Below are 7,917 nucleotides of genomic sequence, written 5' to 3' on the forward strand. Positions count from 1 at the left end.
ACACACACACACACAAAGCCTGACATATCCAGAGACTAGCATGTGAGTCAGTGCCTCAGACACGCTGGCATGTAGACAGTGGCTGACTTTCAGACTGACTTGATACTTTGACATTGACAGTGAAGCGCAAAACCAGACCTGGACAGACCCTCCTCCTCCCTGCTTATGCACATACATGCATACACACAACAGCATGCATTTTTTTTGTGCATCATGAGGTGAGGCTGATTAAATCATACAAGACAGTGTCTCGGTGTGGCGTGGCTCTGTCGTCTTGGCGGCGATTGTGTCTTACACGCTTCTCTGCTTTCTACCAACCAAGAGAGACAGCCCAGCTGTCTGAAATGCTACTCGTCTTTTAGCTTTTAGGAGGATTTGGAGTTTGTGCAAGCAGGTGGTCTTGGATTAAACTGCGGAGAAAGAGGTGTCACATAGAGAAATGCACACACACAGATGTAAGGCGGAGAGAAACACGGGGATGTCAGCACAGGAATGTTGCTAGGTGGAATCAGGAGGAAGACTCCCCGAGTGTGTCCTGGAATCGGACGACGTGGAAGTTGCCATGGTTACCAGTGGAAGAGGAAAAGGGAGGAGAGGAGAGATGGTGGAGCTTAAAAACTACTTGGCTGTGATCCTGCTAGCAAGAAAGAGGCCATAATGTGTTTGTGTTAAGTGTTATTTGAGTGCCTATTGCATGATAAGACATACAATATTATTATGCACTTTTTTTCACAAAACGCCCTATAGAAATAAATTACAATATGATTCACTATCACCAACAAAATGGGTCTGTTTTAAAGGCTGAATAAAAAATGTATTACATATCTAGTTTCTACCCGGTTAGGATTTAATGTCACAGGCATTTTGCAGGCTGCAGAAATATTAGTACCTTTAAAATCTTTTTATCTGTTTACCAAAAATGTGTCAGTGCAAGTAGCTGATTGCTTTGGCTTGACTGCAATTTGTTGGATTCAGGATCAAAATTTCATTTACTGTTCAAGCAAAGTGCATGCATAAAGAATGCCAGGTACAGGGAGGTGCCGTTTGTTTGACAGACGCTATGTACTGGACACAGAATATACAGTATTCGGGTTATACACAGTACAGTATATATTGCATGTTGTATGTCAAAGTGACACTAGACATGCTCACAAAGAATGGGAGGAAAATGGGAGCGAGTGACATCCTCCAGCCAAATATTAATAATGCAACACATTTCAAAGCTTTTTCCCAGTAGGGAAAACAACATTATTTTACCTGTGGCTTGTCTGACAGGCTGTTCGAGAGCTGACAGAAACACATTCAGGGACCGTAGAGGAGTGTGTCAGTGTTTGTGTGTATGTATATGTGTGTGTCTGTGTGTATGTGGGTGGGAGAAAGAGAGAGAGACAGATCTGTCATCTCTTTATAAGCGTGGTGTGGTGGTGCTGGCACAGGATGTGATGCGTCTGCTTCACTATACCCTATGGTACACAGACCTACACAAACACACACAGACACCTGTCTTTTGCTCCCTTTTTCTTACCTCTGTCAATCAATCCCTGCATCACTCTTCAATTATTTCCTACATCCCAGTTTCTCTGCATCCTTCCACAGTTTTCCCTCCTTTTTATTCCATCTGTTCGACATCCATTCCCATCTATCCATTTGTCCATCTCCAAACAGCCCTACTGTATATGTGTGTATAACCACATCAGGGAGCTAATAAAGCAGAAAAGAGGCCAGTAGCAGCGGAATCTCATATGTCGTGTATGAGAGAGAGAGGGAGGGAAAGTGTATGGCCAGCCTAACAGCTTTTTATCCTGTAGCGAGATACAGTAACTATGCTCTGTCTGCTGTCAAATGGGTTTCCTGAACTCCCGCAGGACATAAAGAGCCCCGTGAAATCATCTCTCCCCCTTTCTTTTGTTATTTTCACAAACTGTCTTCTTTATTTTATGCCAACTGCTCAACTCCCTCTGCTTAATTTTTTCCGGTTTACAGATTTTAATTTAATTTCTTTTCAGAAAGTGTTAAAATCTATCTTTTTGTTACAAAGGGGTACTTTTTAGGCTTATTAAAATACTGTATTCACTCTATTTTTTAGGGATAATATAGACTACTGATACAGTGCCATTTATAGTGGTATTATCTAGCAATAATTCTTGTCAAGTTGTGTTTAATCTTATTGTTTGTGGAACTAAATGCTGGCTGAAGGTCGTTTTTAGTTCCTATTAAACTGCAGCAAAATTGTATGTAAGTAAGTGACTGCAAACAGTGGAGGAAATATTTGGGATTTATATTATTTACAAAAAGAATCTCTTAAGGTCACTATATTTTAAACTGCAAAGAAAAGGAACAAAATGTATTCTTGAATAAAGAAAAGGTAAAAAAGTGATCACAAGGCAAACTATTTCAGTTCAATTTAATTCAGTTTTATCTGTATAGTGCCAATTCATAACAAAAGTTATCTCAGGACACTTTTCAAATAGAGCATTTCTAGACCGTAATCCTTATAAAATGAAAAGTGAAATGAATAATAATAGTAATAGTAATAGTAATAATAATAATAACAGTGGGGGTCGAGCAGGACTACGGCAGCAGGCACAACCAACCAATTAATGGGACATGAATGTGTACAGGTAGAGGGTGTCTGCCTCCCGAACCCAAACTTGAAGCTGGTTCCACAGGAGAGGATCTTGGTAGCTGAAGGCTCTGACTTCCAGTCTGACATCAGCTCCTTTACCTTCCACAATTCATATGCTTGTTTCAAATAATTTAAATCAGTGTTCCCAACTACCCTCACCATTTCTTCCATAGTCCGCTTCATTCTGGCTTTTATACGAGTCCAACTGTCAAAAGCAGAAAATGTTTTTCCAGTCTGTTTTCTGCAACTTACCTCACAGTGTGGGTGAAAGAGGCGAGAAAAATAAAATGGTGACATTATGTCCATATTGCATGTTGCACCATTGCGAAACTCTCCGAGGGAGCTCTACCAAGAGATTTCTCAATATTCTGAACCATCAGTGTTCCTGCTGGTGTGAAAAGAGAAGCCAAAAGATGCTCAGTAATGCTGTTATGAAACATGTTGCAAAGTAGTTCAGGGACTGTAAGCTCTGTTCTTGATTATTTAGCTTTGTTCAATATGTAAAAATAAAGTGAACTGAGATTTTGGACAGGAATCTGTGTCATTTTGCATCATCACTGAGAGGGGCAGAGTTGCACCACTCCACTGTAATTCTTGCATCTATAAAATGTGATGCATTGCACTGTGGGATTGTTAGTAGAAAGTTGTGTGGCGATAAAATTGATTTGATGTGATTTATACAGTGCATAAGTCACACTCAGAAATATGACATTAAAATTAAATGGTGGAACATAAATATAGTGCCCTATGTGGTAAATACTAGCTAGAGATTTCAGACAAAGCCTTCAGTTCTTCGATAAATGTGTTAAGGAATTTCATCTTTCAGCAGAAATTAAAGAGCCAAAGTGAAACTGGAACCTCCAGGTTTTGTTCCAGAAGTAAGAAAAGACTCTAAATCCCACTGACATTTGTAAAAACACTAACACTAATAACTAAAAATACGGTAAAGCCTTGGAACAGAGCCTTTCTCAACAGTATGTCATGTGGCCTGCTTCATGTCTTAGACAAAGATGGTAGTTAAATGATTTAATATTGTTCTAAAAGAGCATTTTATGGATCTGGATGAAACCAGCTTATGATGACTTGCCTGTGCTGCTGGACTTCTCAGTTTTCATGGGAGCAGTAGCTTTTTTTCTTTACTCACAAAGTAATTGGACATGACTACAAGCAAATCTGTTTACTGAATTACTCATGAAGATCAAAATCTCTCAAAAACAGGATCAGAGGCAAATTAGGGAATATTTGAGTAGTTTGACAAAAATATGATCAAATCAAGGTCGCAGGGTTAGTGGTTTGATCCCTGACCCCTGCTGTCCGCATGTGAAAGTATCCTGTGAAATATACTGAACCTCAAATTGCTCTAATGTGTAAATTTCTGTCAAAATGAATTACATTTTTTAAAGATAGTGCTGTTTTGCTTATGATGCAGTAGGAGTTTAATATTTATCAAAATCAAAGTTAGCATTAAATACTATCAATACACTAGTAATTTAGTTTTCCTTTTTTAGTTCATCTGATTAGAACCAAAGTTTGTTTACAGTAACTATAATAATAATAAAAAACCCTGCCTTATCTGAATATATTTTAATCGCAGCAACGTTGAATGTTTTCTTTTTTGATGATGTCATTTAAAAGTTAAGACTTTGAATTCATATACAATTAAAGTTTTTTTATTCATATCTGAAATAGAAAAATTTTAAAAAGTTTACATATCTCCGCAATTCAAATCAACTGCCAGTTATCTACCCAGAAGGGACTCCTGTTGTTAGTGCAACATCACAGTGATTTGGTCTATGTTAATATACTGGATGCACTGCAGTCTTCTATAATGTTTGTATATGTTTGCCTAATATCATTTGGACAGATGTCTCAATGTAATGTTCCGGTTTTGTTCTGGAATGCTCTAATGTGTTATCAGGCAGCACAGCCTACTGTGTGTGTGTGTGTGTGTGTGTGTGTATTTTACGATATTCACCATTCCAGAAAAGTGCATGTGTGAAGCATGTTTAGACCATGTTGTAGATGACTCAGACAGTGTTGCGGAGTGCTTTGACTGTATTCAAACGTTGATTCCAGAAGACTGCACTGAGGCTTTGTGCGTCACTCACTCTCAGACACCTCTTTCAACTCATGAGGATTAGTTCCCAGCTCTCACTTGCTCTGTAATTATATAGTTCTTCAACACATCTGCACCCGAGCACACACACACACACGCACGCACGCACATACACACAAATATTTATTCCGTTTTACATCCGATCACAGACACATGCATGTGCTGGCACAGTTGCACACACACACACACATACCCACACGCGCGCTCCATCAGCCAGCGTCAGCCTCATCAAATCATCAGTCAGTTAGTTATGTTTATATGAGGGATGGAGACAGAGAGACAGAGACGGAGTGAAGGGAGGTCTGCCAAACAAAGTGAAAAACATCAGAGACAATAACAACAGCAGCACCCACTGCAGCATCGCAGCTTTCTCTTTCCCTGCCTGCCACAGCTCGGCTTTGTTAGTGAATAGTTTGTTTGTGTGTTTGTGAGCATGTGTGTGTGTTGCACGTTGCAGGGAAGAAAGCCAGCAGGCAAGGCGGTATCCAGGCCACTGCCTTGTTTTGATGTGGTCATGCTAATTAAAAAAAGGAGCTTTACTGCCAACACCAAGGAAAACACACACGTAAAAATATTGAGCTTTTTTCCCCGATGTTTTAAAGAACGGGGAAAAAGCAATATGTCGCAAAGGTGTGTGTGAGGTATGTACATGTTCTGCGTCTACATTCATCGTGGGTCAGAATGCAGAGAGGACATGAATTTTGAATTTTTGCTGGGTTTATGTTTTGTTAGGGTGCTGGATAAACACATTGGCAGAGAGGGAATGAGAGTAACAGAGAGAGAGAGAGAGAGAGAGAAGGAAAGAGAGAGACAGAGAAGAGATGGAGGTACCAGGGACATAAGGGAGTCTTTTTTGGATCTGACTCAGACTACTGGCTCAGACAGAATGATGACGTCAGCACAGGCTTTACTAAGGATGGAGGGATCGAGGGAGAAACAGAGGGAGGCTGGAGATGACGCCCTGAGGGAGGCAGGAATGAGAAAGATATTAAGGAGGGAGAGAGGACAGACAAATAGAGAGAGAGAGAGAGAGAGAGAGAGAGAGAGAAGCCAGCAATAAGAGGCCTACCACATATATCTGGGTGTGACTTCGGAAACTGCAGCTAAGTGGGTTTAAGACAGATAAACAGACAAAGAAAAAAACAGTCAGAATGAGAGACAAAGAAGGAGGAAGTGAGAGGAATAATTCCTTGGTGGGAAGGATGAAGACAAAGGCTGAAAAAGAAATTAGTTTATTATCTGGGCTTAGAGAGTGTGGGGAGAAGAAAAAGAAAGCTAGTGCAGACAAAAATAGATGGAGAAAGAAGGAGTGATAGCAGAGAGATAGAGCGCACAAGAGATTATGTCAAATCTATGCTCTATACCCTCTATTTAAAACACCAGTCAATAACCTTCAGTTCTTTATGACTCAGCCGTGAAAGTCCAGAGAATTTGAGCTTTTTTTTGCAGTACCATCAAGCAGAAATAAACACACACATATACACATACCCACAGCTAGTGCAAAGCCTAAATTTTCTTCCTTTTTTCTTTCTTCGAACACATTTGCATCTTTTATTTCTTCTACACTGCCTGTTCCCTGCATTTGGGCTTTCTTTAATGTATTGTATTTCAGTTACTTATGAATTCTGTTGGCTTTGTGCAGTAACTTTTTGATGTCATGTGGTTTCACTGCCCAGTTCACTAGCATCTTTTTGTGTCAGTTGGATTTTATTCCCTTTGCTCTTTAGGGATGAGACATTTTTATAAGCCCCTGCGGTTTCTCGGAGTTAACAGTGTTTAGATTTTTTTCTCCTTAAAGTTTGTCTGTGGAAATAATTAATCCAGCCAGTGTGCCTGTGGTAGCACTTTTGAGCACAAAGTTTTGGGTGAAAGAGGAAGCTCTAATTGCTCTTTATCTCCCATTGTGATGACATCATAACCACTGGACGGGTTCTTGCGCTAGCCAATAGGTGAGGTCATTAAATGGGGTTTTGCGCTCTGATTCACTACTGTGGGTCAGCCAAACGTGTCCATTGGTGGGTGTTCTGAGCGAAGTTGTGGCGGCTTGTCAGTTTGTGTCCCCCCCAGTCCACAACTTGCACTGATGACAGGTGACCGATGATGAAGGCACCGGGGCAAGAAATTAAAAAGCACAGAGGCGAGAAAAAATAAGGGAGGGAGAGAGGAGAGAAGACTGGCGGGTATTGTTATTAGAATATGACAGACACCGCAACACATAGTTTTAAACCTTTTAAACTCCAAAAACCCCTCTGGTCAGCTATAGACACCAATATACATCACAGTAACTGAATGTGTAGCGTACATTTGTTCTCTATGTTATATGTGAATATTGAACTAAAAATTAAATTAGTTCTCATGCATATTTCATTATGCAAATTGTTGAATGATACTGTAAGAAAGGAGACTTGAGGGGTTTGGCATGCTCATTAAAAATATCTCAATGGGAGAATCTGAATGTTTTTAATGTGAATGTCACTTGTTTGACAGGTGCAGACAGAGGGAAAGAGGGAGAGACAGAACAGTTGTACTAATTGAAAGAAAATATTCAGATGAGAAGATCAGCCTTCTTAAAATAGGGTTTTTTCCCTCATGTGTTCCTTATCCTTAGTCTTGCACATTATATTTTTCATTCACATTATTTCAATCATTATTAAAAGCAGGAAATGTCACTGTGATAAAGTGGCACTTCAGTGTGAGGTAGCTTTTATTACATGCATTATGTGTTCCAACCATCCCCCAACAAATAATCTTTGGTTGCGAGGACTTGCCTTGGCATGTTTAATTAAAAAACACTTATGCCTGTTGCCATATAGGCATTGCTATAGCTGCATACCTATATGCATGCAAGTACAAACCCTCCACAGGCACATAGTAACTATGCATGGTGTGCTGCTTTACATAACCAGTGTTAATAAGAGTAAAAAATACTTACTTTTTGTATGTCAGAGGATAAAGCCCCCCTGATAATTAAAATTAATTATCTAGAGTCTGGGGCAATATACTGTTAAAGCCATAGGTTATTGTTCTTGCTGCACACACTCTCATATACCAGCTCTTCAGTAGCTATTGTGGACCACCTTGTGTACGAGTGAACTAAATGACTCCATTAGTGTAATGTTCACTCCAGGTGCACCAGAAAGGACATATCGTCTGCTCTCTTCTCAATCTAAAGGGT

General features: G+C 39.8%; 1 protein-coding gene across 1 annotated transcript in view; it reads left to right on the forward strand.

Moving 5' to 3' along the window:
* adgrl3.1 (adhesion G protein-coupled receptor L3.1) overlaps window positions 1-7,917 on the forward strand; it is a 113,193-nt gene that overhangs the window by 42,524 nt on the left and 62,752 nt on the right. The gene's annotated exons all lie outside the window — the stretch shown is intronic.

This window comes from Morone saxatilis, unplaced genomic scaffold, assembly GCF_004916995.1.
Source record: "Morone saxatilis isolate NCDOM2014 unplaced genomic scaffold, NCSU_SB_2.0 Contig17, whole genome shotgun sequence".
NCBI classification, from domain to species: Eukaryota; Metazoa; Chordata; class Actinopteri; family Moronidae; genus Morone; species Morone saxatilis.